Here is a 17,707-nt window from a genome sequence, read left to right as displayed (position 1 = left end):
TAACTGACGTAGTTATCACAACTGCCGAACGACTGTGTATTTTAATAAACCGACGTGGTTACTTTCGGGTTCTGAAAACGACGTCGTTCTCTTTTTAATACTCGCCAAATGACTTTTGGATTTCCGATGTAGTTATGACGGCGCTTGTTTATCTAAACTGACGTTGATTAGTCAAATATGACGTCGCTATGTATATTAGAACCGACGTGGATATTTACGATATTTTGTTTAAATATGATTTTTTCACGCGTTTTTTAACTCTCAGTTTTCAATTAGGGTTGCAGAATGATTCCTCACAAGAAATTGTCTTTCTGAAAGCAAATGGGTTTGCAGAATGATTCCTCACAAGACTAAGCATGGGTTTGCTACATCCTCCTGTGTAGCAAGGGTGGAACCAGCTTTAGAACCTGCATGGGTTTGCAGCCGCACAACCCACAACAGGTTCTAAGGCTGGTTCCCCCTGCTACACAGGAGTTTTGAAGTTGATCACTGTGGAAAAGGGGACTACAATGTAACCAGGAATCGAGGAGTGAGCTTTTCACACTTTGTTGATTTTGATTTTATGAAATTATTAGATATTCATCTGTGGCTGTGCAGGAGCTTGAGAACAAGAGGAAGGAGAGGGCCCAGCTTGCATATGAGAGGAAGAAACAGTTGAACAAGCTGAGGGTGAAGGCAGAAAAGAAACCACGATGTATTTGCCAAATTTGTGTACATATATTGTGTAAATATTGATCAATATTTAACACGAAGAGATTTGCCTTTTAAGATGAAAATGTTGTTGAGGATTGAGAATTAAATTTTGTTTTGTGTTAAGAAAGATATTACCAAAATAAAAGAAAAATTAATTAATTTTAAAAAGCTATAAAAATAAGACGGCGGTTTACAGAGAAGGCAGACGTATAAATTGAAAAAATACGACGGTAATTTGAACTTAGGACGTGGTAAATAAACACGACAGTAGTGTTGTAGGTACCGTCGTAGTATACTCCAAAATAATAAGTCGATAAATTAAACTCTCGCGTCATGGTATATTATTTAACACGTCGTTTTTTGTAATATACCGACGTGTATTAATTACATTATACACGTTTAGGTCGTGGAAAATGGTTTGTACGTCGTTTTCTGTGTAAAAATGGCCATGGTTTTAACTTTAAACGACGTTTGTTTAAAAATTACGTCGTTTATTATAATTTAAAACGTCGTTAATTTATTAACGCCGACGTGGTTTGTGGGTTTTTAAAATAATATTTTATTCTATTTAATTCAAAATATTCATAATAAATTTAAAATAAATCCAAAAAATGCAACGTCAACTCCTATGAAGTCATTGAGATATTTTCTTCCCCCTTAAGCTTTAAAAAATTAAGTTTGAGTTATACAAATTTAAAATTAAAACCAAAAAGAGAAATGTTTTCATGAGTCACAACATCAGTTATACTTTCATGGTTTAGGGTTTAGGGTTTATATAAATTTAGAAAAGGGATTAGGGTTTAGGGTTTTATGGACGAGATATTTTAGGACATAAAACCCTAATCCCTTTGGAGAAATTATTTATTTAAAAAATATATATATAATTGTGGTTTTATTTATTAGGGTTTAGGGTTTAGGTTATATTTGTCTATTAGGGTTTAACGACGGTAGTTTGGTTTTGCGTCGTACGGATATTTACAACGACGTCATTTTTAAAATAAGCGTCATGTTTAGGTTGAACTTTTAACGACGATTGTGTTTTTCTTTCCGTCGATGTTTTTTAAAAAGCGCGCTTTCTAAAAATTTCACCTCGACCTAAAATTTTCAGATTTCGCTCTAACTCTTATACAAGTTGACCATAGTCTGTGTCCTAAAACATTTCGCTCCGCTCTCTCACTTCAACTCTAGTTCAAAGTTGGTCTCTCCGTCGAATCCAAGTTGGCCAAGTTTACAACTCCGTCGAATCCAAGTTGGCCAAGTTTACAACTCCGTCGAATCCAAGTTGACCATAAGCTGTGAGCTCTTCCTACCTGTAAGTGCAAACCCTAATCTCATGCTTGTAAATTCATTGAATGATATTCAGTTCTGTGGTAAAGGGTTTTGTGATTTTTTAATGTTGTCGACGGTATGGGTTAATGGATTTAATGTTTAATGTTTTCATGAATCGGGTTTAGGGTTTAATGTTGTCGGATCTTTTAATACTCTCTGTTATTATGAATCGGGAATGGATTCGGGAATGGATTTAATGTTTTCATGCTTAGTATATGTTGGTTTCGTGCTTAGTATTAATGTATATGTTGTGTTCTTAATACCCTACATAAAAATTAATGTATATGTTGTGTTCTGAATATATTCTGGGTTTTTGAAAATAAACTGGGATTTCGAAATCTTTTTTATGCATACGACGACGGTTTTTTTAACAAACCGTCGTCTATAAAAATATACCACGACGCCTGTTTTAACTACCGTCGTGGTTCAAGTTCACTGGCGTCTGTTTCTTGCTAGCATTAGACGACGTTTTTTTAAAACCCGTCGTCTATATATGTGTAATACGTCTGTTGTTGTTTAAAAACCGTCGTCTGTATACTATATTATTTGCTATTAAAACCTTATATAATCTGCTATAGTGATAGTCATTGCTTGTCTTTTCACGTTATTATAGATAATAGGATATAGTGTCGGAGATGGATAAGTCATGGATGCACTCGGATAGAAGATCGAAGGCATATGAGTTAGGGGTGGAAGCATTTTTGCAATTTTCTGTAGAAAATCTTCTAACTACAACGCATATCCGTTGTCCATGTGTTAAATGTGCGAATTTGAAATTGTTTGGGGTTGGAATTATAAGGGATCACTTATACTTTAATGGAGTTGACCAAAGCTATAAGAATTGGACATTTCATGGAGAACCTTGGGAACCAATTGCAACTAGTAATGCTAGTAGAAATGTTGAAGAAGATGATGACCATAGTAGGTACAGTTTTGTGTCTGAAGAAATAGAGATGGATGATAATGATTTTGGTGATTTTGGATCCGATCCTTATGAGTTTGCTAATGTGATTGGGGATGGAGATCAACCATTGTACCCTGGTTGTAGAAAGTACACCAAGTTATCGGCATTAGTGAAGTTGTATAATTTGAAGGCAAAACATGGGATGAGTGATGTATGTTTTATAGAATTATTGATACTTCAGGGCGAGTTGCTTCCAGAAGGAAATACAATACCGGCCTCTTTGTATGAGGCAAAAAAGACTTTGTGTGCATTGGGGCTGAGTTATGAGAAAATCCACGCATGCCCCAATGATTGCATCTTGTATAGGAAGGAGTATGAAGATTCAACTAATTGTCCTACTTGTGGTATCTGTTAATAATATGTTAACTCGCAATTGTACGGGGCAATTAGTAGTATAGCAAGACAAGTACGAGGTCGTACCCACGAAGACTGAGAAGTTCAAATTAGTTATGTACTTTAGATTACCAAATTCAAGAAGTTAGGAAGTTAAATCTAAAACAGAATTTAAAGCAAGAGTGAGTTTGAAAACAAATGTAGCAAGATTAAAATGAACTTTGAAGTGAGAATGCTTGTGATTATAGAAAGAAATGAACAAACTGAAATTGCAACAGAAAGCAAGTAAACAAAAGTAACAAAGGGTGGTTTTGAAAGTTAAAACACAGGTTTGGAGACTAGGGCATTCGATTCACCATAACAATTCAATTCTGGGTTATAAAGATTCAAGTAACAAGTCTAATTCAGATTCAAAGATTGATTCTAGCTAAAGTATGATTAGGCCATGGTGTTTGGTCCTAACCTTGTGTTCCTAATTCCCTAATTTGATCATTTGTTGTCTAACCTAAAATTAAGCATTAGGAACCCATTAAGCATAGAAGAACATTTTAAACAACCAAGTATGTATCTAATCCCTGTTGTCGAATGTCCATACATACTCTTCCTATTCATAGTTCAATTCGAATTAAAGCATGTGTTGTGAATTAAGACTAACTCACTTCCCCTTAGGACCTTGTTGTTGATGAACTTTGTGACAAACTCTATGATGGATGAGTCTTACACACACACACAAAAATTTAACCAAATAGAAATGACACAAGTGTTTATAGAGGTTCAGCCAAATGCCTACTTCCTCTTTGGTGATCTCCTTGAGAACTTTCACTAATGAAGATAGATTACAACTTTGGTTTACAAAGAAGGAAACCCCCTTAGAAATCTACCCTCACAATCTGTTTCTCTCTCACCCTTGCTCAACAACTTGATACACTTAGAGAACTCTCTTGCTCTCCCCTTGGTATTTTCTGAACTTATAAGTTTCCAGCTTCTCTACAACTCTCTATACTTTGCACAAAATTATGCTCTTAACAACTTAATGTTCTCTTGCTTCCTCTTCCCTCTTATATAGGCCTTTGGACTCCAAGATAAGGTATCATTAAGTTCTGCACGTTCTTGCTTTAGTTATATAACTTTAGACACCTGTTCTTGGCAGCTCACAAAGCAAGGGAACAATGGATGATAGCTGCCATATATCTCTTGAACCAAGAGAGTATTCACTCATTGAAGCAAGTCATCAATTTGCCAAAGTGTTCTCCCCATCTTTCCAGCTGCTTGCCACCTTCTAATATCTCAGAATTGATCAGAAATATCCTTGCAAGTCGATAGAAAGTGATAGCACACAAAGGAAGACTTGAAAACGCGTAGAAAACTGAAACAGCAAAGTCGGGGCGACCGGTCGCGGATACCTTGCGACCGGTCGCGGATACCTTACGACCGGTCGCAGATACCTTGCGACCGGTCGCTTTGGCACAGAGTTGAAAACCAATTCAGACTTTGCAATCTGCCTGAAACCGACCGGTCGCCCATAACCTGCGACCGGTCGCTTGTCTTCATTTTTGTATCTTTAATTGAGCCATTTTTTCTTCAACAGCATGGTGTATACTCTTAATTCAAACCAAGATAGTTAACAAACAAGTTCTAATGGTGATCAATCATTCAAACAAGCATGTTAACTTATAAGCATAATGAATAAGAACATGAATCATGAATCAAACTTGAAACTCCAAACTTATAAACCCAGAATATTCATGTTAGGTTACATCGAAGCCCTAGTTATGGATTTAGCTACTCATAATGGAAAAGAGACTTGAACAGAAATGAGAAAACATAATGAATGCAATAAGAGTAGAAAAACCCTTTTTCTGAAGTTCTTGTGGTGTCCAAGGCTTCTCCAAGTGCTTCTCCACTTCTAATGCTTCTCCAAGAGCTTCCCCACTTCTAGAAAGATGTATGAAGGATATGGAGGTGATTTGGGATGAGTTTGAGTGAGTGGTGATGGCTAAGGAAGATGAAATTCGTAGGGAAATGGAAGAGAAGTTTGCTGGAGTTGTTTTGGTGATTGTTGGAGTGTTTGGGATTGTGAGTGTTTGAGGATGGTTGGAGTGAATTGTGGGGGTTGTGAATCTCAGGATTTGTTGTGTCTTGAATGTGGAATGGATGTGGTATTTATAGGGAGAGGGGAGTGATAAATCTGAATTCAATATGGCTAATGCATACAACACTTGCATTATAAAAGATGAATTGGTTGATGCACTTCACTAATGCATACAACACTTGCATTATAAAATCTGAATTGGTTGATGCACTTCAGCAATAAATCCCACCAGCAGCCCTAGCTCATCTTCATGTCACCATGACCAAGCTTCCAACCAGCTACAATAGCTCATGCCTAGCTCACCATGACCAAGCTTCCAACCAGCTCATCCTGAGGTCAGCATGACCAGCAACTTCAAGGGCTTACAACTTGGGCTAGGCTGAATCAAATGAAGACTTTAAGATGTCCATTGTGAAGTTCAGAATGTTTATGATCCAACCACACAAGTATTGGCCCAATCCAAGCTCGGAGGAGGAAGTTAAGGCCGAAACAAATTGCTAACTCAGTTTGCGCGCTGATAAAATCCATCCTGAGCATGGCTCTGTGTTTGCTAGGTAACAGACTCCACAATTATCCAATGGGGCTGAAATTTGGATATGTTATAGTACACACCCATTGGAACAACGTTCATGAAGAATTCGGCCTCATCCGAGCTGTGTAGGTTGCTGAAACAAATCTTGTAATGTGACCTACGGAACTGGACTGGCAGGGGGCTGTAGCCAAAATTGAGTTTGTCTTTAAGCTCTTCTTCCCTTTATCCAAATTAGGCCTTAACATGCATGAATTGCATGAATTATGCTCTCTTGCTCTTTTGGCCTACAAAACACACAAAGGGAGGCAAATAACTCAAAATTATAAGAAACTAAGCAAAAGAAGTAAGTAAATTGGGCATGTATATGTATGAAATTATGAGCTTAACACACCCCCAAACTTAGATTTTGCTAGTCCTCGAGCAAAACAAAAGAGAAACAAAGATAAAAACAAAACAAGAAGTTAACTAGACCACTTTCGTAGGTAACTCGATTGCATTGAGCGTATGCAACAAGCCTTTAAACCTCTAGGCATCCCTAGTAGGAGGAGTTGTGTCTCCTGAGGGTTTAACAGATACGATACCCACAAACGTTTTTCTAACTCTACAAAACAAAATGGTTAGAAAAACAACTTTGAAATCAACTAATGAAAATGAAAGAAAGTTTTAGTCATACCTTCAACACCATAGAGTTGCCAAGATAGGTCATCAATCAGTGTGTACAAGTGGAAGCTATAGCTCAAAGGCACACAGTTTCAAAGCAAGCACACTCAAACCTTGAATAGAGAACATGCTTCGACTCTAATTCTCACAGATAACACTCAATCACTCAGAACCTATGTTTTAATTCTCTCAAGAAAGCATAAGTGAGTGTATGAAATAGAAGCACAAATTTGGTTAGATCTCATGAAAGGAATTAAATACTAAGAATAGAGATACACACATACTTACCAGCACCCATGAATACATCCTCAAAGATCAGCTAGGTCTTTCACAATGTTGTAATGAAAGGCTAAGGTTTAGGGGAAATGGAAGAATTGGAAGGAAAAACAAATAACTTAAGAACATACCAAGGTTGCATGCTTCATTAATCTGCAAGGCATCATTGATTTAGATTGGCATGGCAGCAAACTTCATGGTATCACCTGGCATGGACTTTATTTTTCACACTTAGATCAAATCGAAACACTTTCATCTTCGTTGATTTGATCTGCATCTTCATTAACTTCATTGCACAGATTCACACCAAATTTCATTTAGGTACACGGCAGCAACTTCCTTGCATCAAACTTTATCTTGGCACACCTTGGTATATTTCTAAGTTATAGGGTATGGCTACAAGAGGTTAAGTATCTCAGATTGAGATACAAAGGTAGGGAAAATGATGAGGGTGATAAAAGAAAAGGCTTTGAGTGTTTGGCTTCAAGAGGGCTAATGGAACACACATATGGGTAGGGTGAAAAGAAAGCATATAGAATGGTTATACACACATAGCCTAGCATCACTTCAATGAGTTCATTCATGAATGAGATCAAGCATATGATATCTGCAAAAGAGAATCATCCTTAGTATTCGATCAAAATGAAATGATGAGATCAATTAGAGTGAATTGAAGAAAATAAGTATGGATGAGAAATAGAACACTTTAAACCCTCTCAAGAAAGCAATTAGGCTCGATATAGCTCACTAGGGTAGTCTCCACTATTTTCCTTCAAAAATTTGAGCATGGTACTTTAGCCACCAGAATTCTAAGAGCCAAAGCTTTGTGAAGTGCAAAATTCTGATATGAAAACCTCAATGGCAGCTCCATAGCATCGATTGTATGACATTTAGAAAAAAAAATTAGTGACAAATGAACGAAAATTGAAACACAAATGAATGAAATTTGAAAACCTTCCCCCCAGACCTGAATTAAACATTGTCCTCAATGTGAAAGCATACAAAAGATGATTGAGAACAAACAAATGATAAAGGGAAAAGTTTAGAAGAAGGTTTAGGAAATAAAAAAAAAAAAAAAAAAAAGAATATATAAGCAACTCATGGATGACCAGTTAAGGGCCTCAGAAAACACAGCCAGGGGATCCGGGAAGGTTGGAGGGGTCACAATGGTCCCGCTTAAAACCCAAACTTCTTAGACACCGAAGGTGTCGCCTAAAGAACTCCTAGACACTGTATTGACAGAGGTGCTCACTGGGGTTACCAAAAGTTAGCTTATATGAATTTTTTTTTTTTTTTTTTAATTTTTATATTTATTTATTTATAAAAAGGAACAGAAACTTAAAAATAAAAACAAAACAAGTAAAGAGAAAGGATTGAAATGCTTTCCCTTGATGCGATTAGGTCGATTGCTACCAAGCACCTTCTTCTTGAACACATGGGTTGCCTCCCAAGAAGCGCCTTAGTTACTGTCTTGGCAAGACATTGTGCAATCAGCTAAGTTGATGGTACGAAGGGAAGTTGATCTACCACATGGCCAGTTTGGATGCCAGCTGAAACTCCCTCATAGAATGGCTTTAAACGTTGTCCATTTACTTTGAAAGTCGAGCCATCTTTAGGGTTTTGAATCTCCACAGCTCCATAGGGAGAAACATTGACCACGGTGAATGGGCCTTGCCATCTAGACTTCAATTTTCCTGGAAAGAGACGCAAACGTGAGTTAAACAAAAGAACTGACATACCTTTGGAGAACTCTTTCCGTTGAATGTTTCTGTCATGGTAACTCTTGGTTCGTTCTTTGTAAAGCTTTGCATTCTCATAAGACTCATGTCTAATTTCTTCCAATTCATTGAGCTGAAACTTTCTTGCATGGCCTGCCTTGTCTAGATCAAAATTTAACTTCTTGATGGCCCAAAAAGCATTGTGTTCAAGCTCCATTGGCAGGTGACAAGCTTTCCCAAACACAAGACGATAAGGGCTCATTCCAATGGGAGTCTTATATGCAGTCCTATAAGCCCATAATGAATCATTGAGCTTAGCTGCCCAATCTTTCCTTGTATTGTTCACCACCTTCTCCAGGATGTGCTTAATTTCTCTATTGCTTATTTCCACTTGACCAGAAGTTTGCGGATGATATGGTGTAGAGACTCGATGGGTGATGTTGTACTTCTTCATGAGTGCTTCGAATGGCTTGTTACAGAAGTGGCTGCCTCCATCACTAATGACAGCCCTTGGAGTACCAAACCTTGTGAAAATATTATCCTTCAAGAACTTCAGCACCACCTTATAATCATTGGTTTTGGTGGCTATGGCTTCCACCCATTTAGACACATAATCAACAGCAACAAGTATGTAAGTATAACCAAAGGAAGATGGGAATGGTCCCATGAAATCAATACCCCACACATCGAAGAGCTCCACAACAAGTATGTTATTCAATGGCATTTCATTCCTGCGACTTATGTTCCCCATCCTTTGGCACCTATCACACTTAACACAAAAATTAAATGCATCTTTAAATAGAGTGGGCCAAAAGAAACCAGATTGCAGAATTTTAAGTGCTGTTTTCTTAGCTCCAAAGTGACCTCCACAGGCCAATTCGTGGCTATGCCTAAGTATGCTTTCTTGCTCTTCTTCTGGAACACATCTTCTGATGAGTTGATCCGGGCAATGCTTGAATAAGAAAGGTTCATCCCATACATAATGTTTCACCATGGAAAAGAACTTCTTCTTATCCTGAGAAGTTAGATCATTTCTAAGAACACCACAAGCAAGATAATTAACAAAATCAGCATACCATGGCTCTTTGACTTGGGCAGCATAAAGTTGTTCATCAGGGAAAGTCTCATTCAAGGGTAGCACAGCTCCTCCTTTTTCTTCAACCACAATTCTGCTCAAATGATCAGCTACCACATTCTCACATCCCTTCTTATCTCGAATCTCCAAATCGAATTCTTGCAGCAAGAGAATCCATCTAATCAAGCGTGGTTTGGCATCCTTCTTAGTGAGCAAGTATCTAAGGGCTGCATGGTCAGAATAAACAATTACTTTAGAACCAACAAGGTAAGAACGAAATTTTTCTAAAGCAAAAACCACAGCAAGCAACTCCTTCTCTGTTGTGGAGTAGTTGATTTGAGCATCATTCAAGGTCCGGCTAGCATAATGAATCACATGGGGCAGCTTGTTCTTCTTTTGACCTAAAACTGCACCAATAGCAAAGTCAGAGGCATCACACATTATTTCAAATGGTAAAGACCAATCCGGAGCTATGATAATAGGGGCTGAAGTTAGCTCCCTCTTCAAGGTAGAAAAAGCTTCCATGCAAGCTTCATTAAACTCAAAAACAGCATCCTTAGCAAGGAGATTACACAATGGCCTTGTAATGCTTGAGAAATTTTTGATGAACCTTCTATAGAATCCAGCATGACCTAGAAAGCTTCTAATTCCTTTAACAGAGGTAGGGGGTGGAAGATTTGAGATGAGATCGATCTTGGCTTTATCCACTTCGATTCCCTTGCTTGAAATCACATGGCCTAGCACAATGCCTTGTCTCACCATGAAGTGACACTTCTCCCAATTCAAAATCAGATTTGTTTCCTGGCATCTTTTAAGCACTAGAGACAAGTGGTGAAGACAATTATCAAAAGAGGAACCAAAAACTGAAAAATCATCCATAAATACCTCAATGAATCGTTCCACCATATCTGAAAAGATTGACATCATGCATCTTTGGAAAGTTGCTGGGGCATTGCACAAACCGAATGGCATCCTTCTATAAGCAAACGTACCAAATGGGCATGTGAATGTGGTTTTCTCTTGGTCTTCCGGAGCAATGGGAATTTGATTATAACCTGAAAAACCATCAAGAAAACAATAGTAAGCATGGCCAGATAAACGTTCAAGCATTTGATCAATAAAAGGTAAGGGGAAATGATCTTTTCTAGTGGATGTGTTCAACTTCCTGTAATCAATGCAAACTCTCCAACCAGTGACAGTTCGTGTAGGAACTAGCTCATTCTTCTCATTCTTCACAACGGTGATTCCGGACTTCTTTGGAACAACTTGCACAGGGCTCACCCACTTAGAATCTGAAATTGGGTAGATGATTCCTACATCGAGTAGCTTTAAAACTTCAGCTCTAACCACCTCTTTCATGTTGGGATTTAGCCTCCTTTGGGCATCACGAGATGGTTTGCTGTCTTCTTCCATTAAAATCCGGTGCATGCACATGCTTGGACTAATTCCTTTGATGTCTGCTATGGTCCACCCAATGGCTGTTTTATGCTCTTTTAGAACTTTAATTAAGCTCTCTTCTTCATGTGAGGAGAGACCTGCAGCAATTATAACAGGGAGAGTTTCGTTAGCACCCAAATATGTATATTTAAGATTATTGGGAAGAGGTTTAAGTTCTAGCTTTGGTGGGATGACAATGGATGGCTCCAATTTCGTGGATGATGGTCCAAGAGGCTCGATTGGTGGCCTAAAGGATGGTGGGTATGGCGGAAACACTTCTAAGGCAGCCACCACTTCTTGGAACTCCGGTTCACAAAGATCTTCCTCTTCTTGTGTTAAGACAGCTTCTAGAGCATCATTAGACTTTCTCTGCAAAATTTTGGAAGAAACCTCATGATCCACAACATCAATTGAAAAGCAAGAATCAAGAGAGATAGAAGGTTGAGATAGAGCATTAAGCATTTTAAATTCAACAGTTTCACCCAAAACAGTCATGGAGAGGGTGCTATCTTTCACTTTGATGATTGTGTCTGCAGTGGCCATGAATGGTCTGCCTAGGAGAATGGGATCAACACGATCTCCATTTGGATTGTCTTCCATGTCCATCACTACAAAATCAGCAGGGAGAATTAGTGTATTAACTTGAACTAGAATATCTTCTACAATACCTTTTGGATATTTTATAGAATGATCAGCTAGTTCAAGTCGCATTGAAGTCTTCTTCATCCCTTCTAAGCCAAGCTCTTGATAAACTGAATATGGCAAAACATTGATGCTTGCTCCCAAGTCCAACATGGCTCTTCCAACCTTCTTGCCTCCAATGTTAATGGGAATGTCAAAGCTGCCAGGATCATCTAGTTTTGGTGGAAGCTTCCTTTGCAATACAGCACTTACATTCTGGTCGAGCTTTACTCCTTCATTTGGAGCGAAATTGAGCTTGTGAGTTTTCAAGTCCTTGATGAATTTTCCATATGCAGGAATCTGTTCAATAAGATCAAGCAAAGGCAAATTGATATTAACTTTACTCAAAATATCATAAATCTCTTTAAAAGCCTTATCTTGCTTTACTTTCTTAAGACGGCCTGGAAATGGAATCTTGCTTTGCTTTCTTGAAGATGTGGTGGCACAAATTTGTCATCCCTTTTATGCAATTGGAATTGATCGGATTTCTGAGAATCTGATTTGGCCTTAGGAGCAGATTGAGAAGTTTTGAGTTGTTCTCCTTCCGTAGCCATGGTCTCCTCGTCTTTATCTTCTACAATCACAACATCATTTGAAAGATTAGAATCATCTTTATTATCAATGATCTTACCTGATCTGAGCACATGAATGGCCTTGGCTTCTGGGTTCTTTGGATTGATCTCAGTTTGGCTTGGCCATTTCCCAGGCACTCTTTGAGTTATTTCAGCAGCTATTTGGCCTAATTGGACTTCCAACTTGGAGATGGCAGCTTGTGTAGTTTGCTGAAAATTGGATTGGTTGATTGCCATCTGCTTCACTATATCTTCCAATGATGATGATGATTGTTGTGGCCTTTGGAATGAAGGGGGATTTGCTTGATTCTGGGTATTTCTCCATGAAAAGTTTGGATGATTCCTCCAACCTGGATTATAACTTTGAGAGTATGGATCATTTCTTGGACCTTGGTTGTAGGAATTTACCAACTTAGCTTGCTCTTGCACAAATTCTGGATATCCAGCCCCAAGTGGACAAGCTGTGGTAGCATGGTCATGAGATTCACAAATGCTACACACTTCCTTCGGAGGGCTTCTTGAGTTTAATGCAAGAAGAGCATCTAGCTTTTGTTCCAGTTTTGAAATCTGCACACTAGAAGCATCATTAGAACCACTAATAACACGTTTACCTCTTGTATCCGTATGTTGGGTCTCCATTGCTATCTCCTCAAAGAGTTCGTACGTTTCTTCTGGAGTTTTGGTTTTAAAAGAACCACCTGCAAAATTGGTGACTATATTATGACTAGAAGGGGTTAGTCCTTTATAAAACATACGCATTTGAAGCTTCAATGGAATCCCATGATGAGGACATTGGTTGAGCAACCCATTGAATTTCTCCCATGCTTCACAAAACGATTCATCATCTTGCTGTGCAAATAACAAGATCTTGTCCCTAAGCATGTCGGTCTTTTGCGTGGAGAAGTATTTTTCCAAGAACTTCTTTTGAATGGCAGACCATGTAGTGAGTGAACCAGGCTTCAAAGAATTCAACCAATACTTCGCCTTATCCTTTAAAGTGTATGGAAACACTCTCATTCGAAGTTGATCTTCTGTCACACCTGTCAAGGGAAAAGAACTCACAACATTAAAAATATCCTTTATATGAGTCAATGGATCTTCATTAGGTAAACCATAAAAGGAAGGCAGCATATTAAGATGAGAAGATTTAAGCTCATAATTTCGAGCTACAGTGGGCAGCAAAATGCTTGAAGGAGATGCTGGAATTGTTGGGATATCAAGTTCTCCCATGAACTCAATGGCAGCCATCATTTCTTCTTCTTCTTGGTCTGAACTTGCTTCCGAATTTGAAAGTGAAGAACCGGGAAGTTCAGTGTGGAGAGCAAGACTTGTAAATGTAGCAAGAGCTTGCTCTTTTGCAGTTGACAACTCCCTTTCTAGACGATTCTGAATTTCAGAGGTCACTCGTCTGGGTTGCAATGATGGTCCTGCGTTCAAAGATCTAGAACGTTGGAACGAAGACCTCACTTGTTCAAGTAATGGATTTTTAGACATAAACTACCTGAAACAGAAAATTAGATTAATTAGAAACACTAAAAGAATAGGGTAACCTTGGGCACATAACCAGGGAAGAACTTTCGTTCAGTCCCCGGCAACGGCGCCAAAATTTGTTGTTAATAATATGTTAACTCGCAATTGTACGGGGCAATTAGTAGTATAGCAAGACAAGTACGAGGTCGTACCCACGAAGACTGAGAAGTTCAAATTAGTTATGTACTTTAGATTACCAAATTCAAGAAGTTAGGAAGTTAAATCTAAAACAGAATTTAAAGCAAGAGTGAGTTTGAAAACAAATGCAGCAAGATTAAAATGAACTTTGAAGTGAGAATGCTTGTGATTATAGAAAGAAATGAACAAACTGAAATTGCAACAGAAAGCAAGTAAACAAAAGTAACAAAGGGTGGTTTTGAAAGTTAAAACACAGGTTTGGAGACTAGGGCATTCGATTCACCATAACAATTCAATTCTGGGTTATAAAGATTCAAGTAACAAGTCTAATTCAGATTCAAAGATTGATTCTAGCTAAAGTATGATTAGGCCATGGTGTTTGGTCCTAACCTTGTGTTCCTAATTCCCTAATTTGATCATTTGTTGTCTAACCTAAAATTAAGCATTAGGAACCCACTAAGCATAGAAGAACATTTTAAACAACCAAGTATGTATCTAATCCCTGTTGTCGAATGTCCATACATACTCTTCCTATTCATAGTTCAATTCGAATTAAAGCATGGTGTATACTCTTAATTCAAACCAAGATAGTTAACAAACAAGTTCTAATGGTGATCAATCATTCAAACAAGCATGTTAACTTATAAGCATAATGAATAAGAACATGAATCATGAATCAAACTTGAAACTCCAAACTTATAAACCCAGAATATTCATGTTAGGTTACATCGAAGCCCTAGTTATGGATTTAGCTACTCATAATGGAAAAGAGACTTGAACAGAAATGAGAAAACATAATGAATGCAATAAGAGTAGAAAAACCCTTTTTCTGAAGTTCTTGTGGTGTCCAAGGCTTCTCCAAGTGCTTCTCCACTTCTAATGCTTCTCCAAGAGCTTCCCCACTTCTAGAAAGATGTATGAAGGATATGGAGGTGATTTGGGATGAGTTTGAGTGAGTGGTGATGGCTAAGGAAGATGAAATTCGTAGGGAAATGGAAGAGAAGTTTGCTGGAGTTGTTTTGGTGATTGTTGGAGTGTTTGGGATTGTGAGAGTGTTTGAGGATGGTTGGAGTGAATTGTGGGGGTTGTGAATCTCAGGATTTGTTGTGTCTTGAATGTGGAATGGATGTGGTATTTATAGGGAGAGGGGAGTGATAAATCTGAATTCAATATGGCTAATGCATACAACACTTGCATTATAAAAGATGAATTGGTTGATGCACTTCACTAATGCATACAACACTTGCATTATAAAATCTGAATTGGTTGATGCACTTCAGCAATAAATCCCACCAGCAGCCCTAGCTCATCTTCATGTCACCATGACCAAGCTTCCAACCAGCTACAATAGCTCATGCCTAGCTCACCATGACCAAGCTTCCAACCAGCTCATCCTGAGGTCAGCATGACCAGCAACTTCAAGGGCTTACAACTTGGGCTAGGCTGAATCAAATGAAGACTTTAAGATGTCCATTGTGAAGTTCAGAATGTGTATGATCCAACCACACAAGTATTGGCCCAATCCAAGCTCGGAGGAGGAAGTTAAGGCCGAAACAAATTGCTAACTCAGTTTGCGCGCTGATAAAATCCATCCTGAGCATGGCTCTGTGTTTGCTAGGTAACAGACTCCACAATTATCCAATGGGGCTGAAATTTGGATATGTTATAGTACACACCCATTGGAACAACGTTCATGAAGAATGCGGCCTCATCCGAGCTGTGTAGGTTGCTGAAACAAATCTTGTAATGTGACCTACGGAACTGGACTGGCAGGGGGCTGTAGCCAAAATTGAGTTTGTCTTTAAGCTCTTCTTCCCTTTATCCAAATTAGGCCTTAACATGCATGAATTGCATGAATTATGCTCTCTTGCTCTTTTGGCCTACAAAACACACAAAGGGAGGCAAATAACTCAAAATTATAAGAAACTAAGCAAAAGAAGTAAGTAAATTGGGCATGTATATGTATGAAATTATGAGCTTAACAGTATCTCAAGGTGGAAGGAAACCAAAGATGGATTCTTGAAAGAGGGTGTGGCAGCGAAGGTGTTGTGGTATTTTCCTCCAATTCCAAGGTTTAAAAGGATGTTTCAATCACATGAGACAGCTGCGAATTTGACTTGGCATGCTGCTAGAAAATCAATTGACGGTCAGATGTCTCATCCGGCGGATTCCCCGTCTTGGAAACTTGTTGATGATAAATGGCCCGAGTTTGGTAATGAGCCGAGAAACTTGAGATTGGCTCTTTCATCTGATGGATTCAATCCCCACAGTTCTCTAAGTAGCAGATATAGTTGCTGGCCAGTTATCTTAGTTACATATAATCTCCCACCATGGCTGTGCATGAAACGAAAGTTCATGATGTTGACTTTATTGATTTCCGGTCCTAAACAACCCGGAAATGATATAGACGTCTACTTGGAGCCTTTGATTGATGATTTAAAATCTTTGTGGGATGTGATTAGAGGAGTGTATGATGCACACATAGGAGAATATTTTACACTCAGAGCTGCATTACTGTGGACCATTAATGATTTTCCCGTCTATGAAAACTTATCTGGTTGTGTTGTTAAAGGATATAAAGCTTGTCCAATATGCGGCGATGATACACCTAGTCATAGGTTGAAAAATGGCCACAAAATTTGTTACATTGGGCATAGAAAATGGTTACCAATTAATCATCCATATAGAAGGCAACGTGCAGCTTTTAATGGGAAACCTGAATATGGCACGCCTTTGGAGCCATTAAGGGGAGAAGAAGTGCTGCATATGGTTGAAGATATTAATTACATATGGGGATCGAAAAAAGGGGGAGGTGGAGGTGAAAATGATGGTGACAGAATTTGTTGGAAGAAGAAGTCAAAATTCTTTGATCTTGAGTATTGGAAATACCTTCCAGTGAGGCATGTCCTCGATGTTATGCACATTGAGAAGAATGTTTGTGATAGTATCATTGGTACATTGCTGGAGATCCCTGGAAAAAATAAAGATGGGATTGCTGCTCGGTTAGATTTATTGAACATGGGGGTCAAAACTGATTTGCAACCCGAGTATGGAGAAAGAAGTACTCGTTTGCCTCCAGGGCCTTGGAATTTGTCAAGAGCAGAGAAGAGAGCGGTTTGCAATTCTTTCTATGGTATGAAGGTCCCTGAAGGTTATTCTTCAAATATAAAAAATCTTGTATCTTTACAAGATTCAAGACTTCTTGGCCTTAAATCACATGATTGTCATACCTTAATGCAGCAATTGCTCCCTGTGGCAATTCATTCTGTTTTGGAGAAGCCTGCAAGGTATGCAATAACTCGTTTGTGCTTCTTCTTCAATGCTATATGTGCAAAGATGGTTGATGTTTCCAAGCTAGATAAGTTGGAAGAAGATGTAGTAGTTACTTTGTGTTTGCTTGAAAAATACTTTCCACCTTCATTCTTCGATATCATGGTTCATCTAGTAGTACATCTTGTTAGAGAAGTTCGTCTATGTGGGCCAGTTTATTTTAGATGGATGTATCCGTTCGAAAGATATATGAAAGTTCTAAAGGGGTATGTTCAGAACCGTACTCATCCCGAAGGTTGCATTGCGGAGCGTTATATAGCTGAAGAAGTTGTAGAATATTGCACTGAACATTTATCTGATATTAGTACAATTGGAGTGCCATCAAGTCAGAAGATAGGAGTTTCAAA

At 38.4% G+C, this 17,707-nt stretch overlaps 1 non-coding gene across 1 annotated transcript; it reads left to right on the top strand.

The window, feature by feature from the left end:
• The first annotated feature begins 13,137 nt into the window (after nucleotides 1-13,137).
• LOC148292946 (small nucleolar RNA R71) lies at nucleotides 13,138-13,244 on the top strand. The gene has a single exon (XR_015826016.1). It is a non-coding gene; the product is annotated as a small nucleolar RNA R71 (small nucleolar RNA).
• The last annotated feature ends 4,463 nt before the right edge of the window (nucleotides 13,245-17,707 follow it).

The sequence above is a fragment of the Prunus avium genome, chromosome 7, assembly GCF_965620075.1.
Source record: "Prunus avium chromosome 7, drPruAviu1.hap1.1, whole genome shotgun sequence".
NCBI lineage: Eukaryota > Viridiplantae > Streptophyta > Magnoliopsida > Rosales > Rosaceae > Prunus > Prunus avium.
This window is presented reverse-complemented; position numbering and strand designations above follow the sequence as displayed.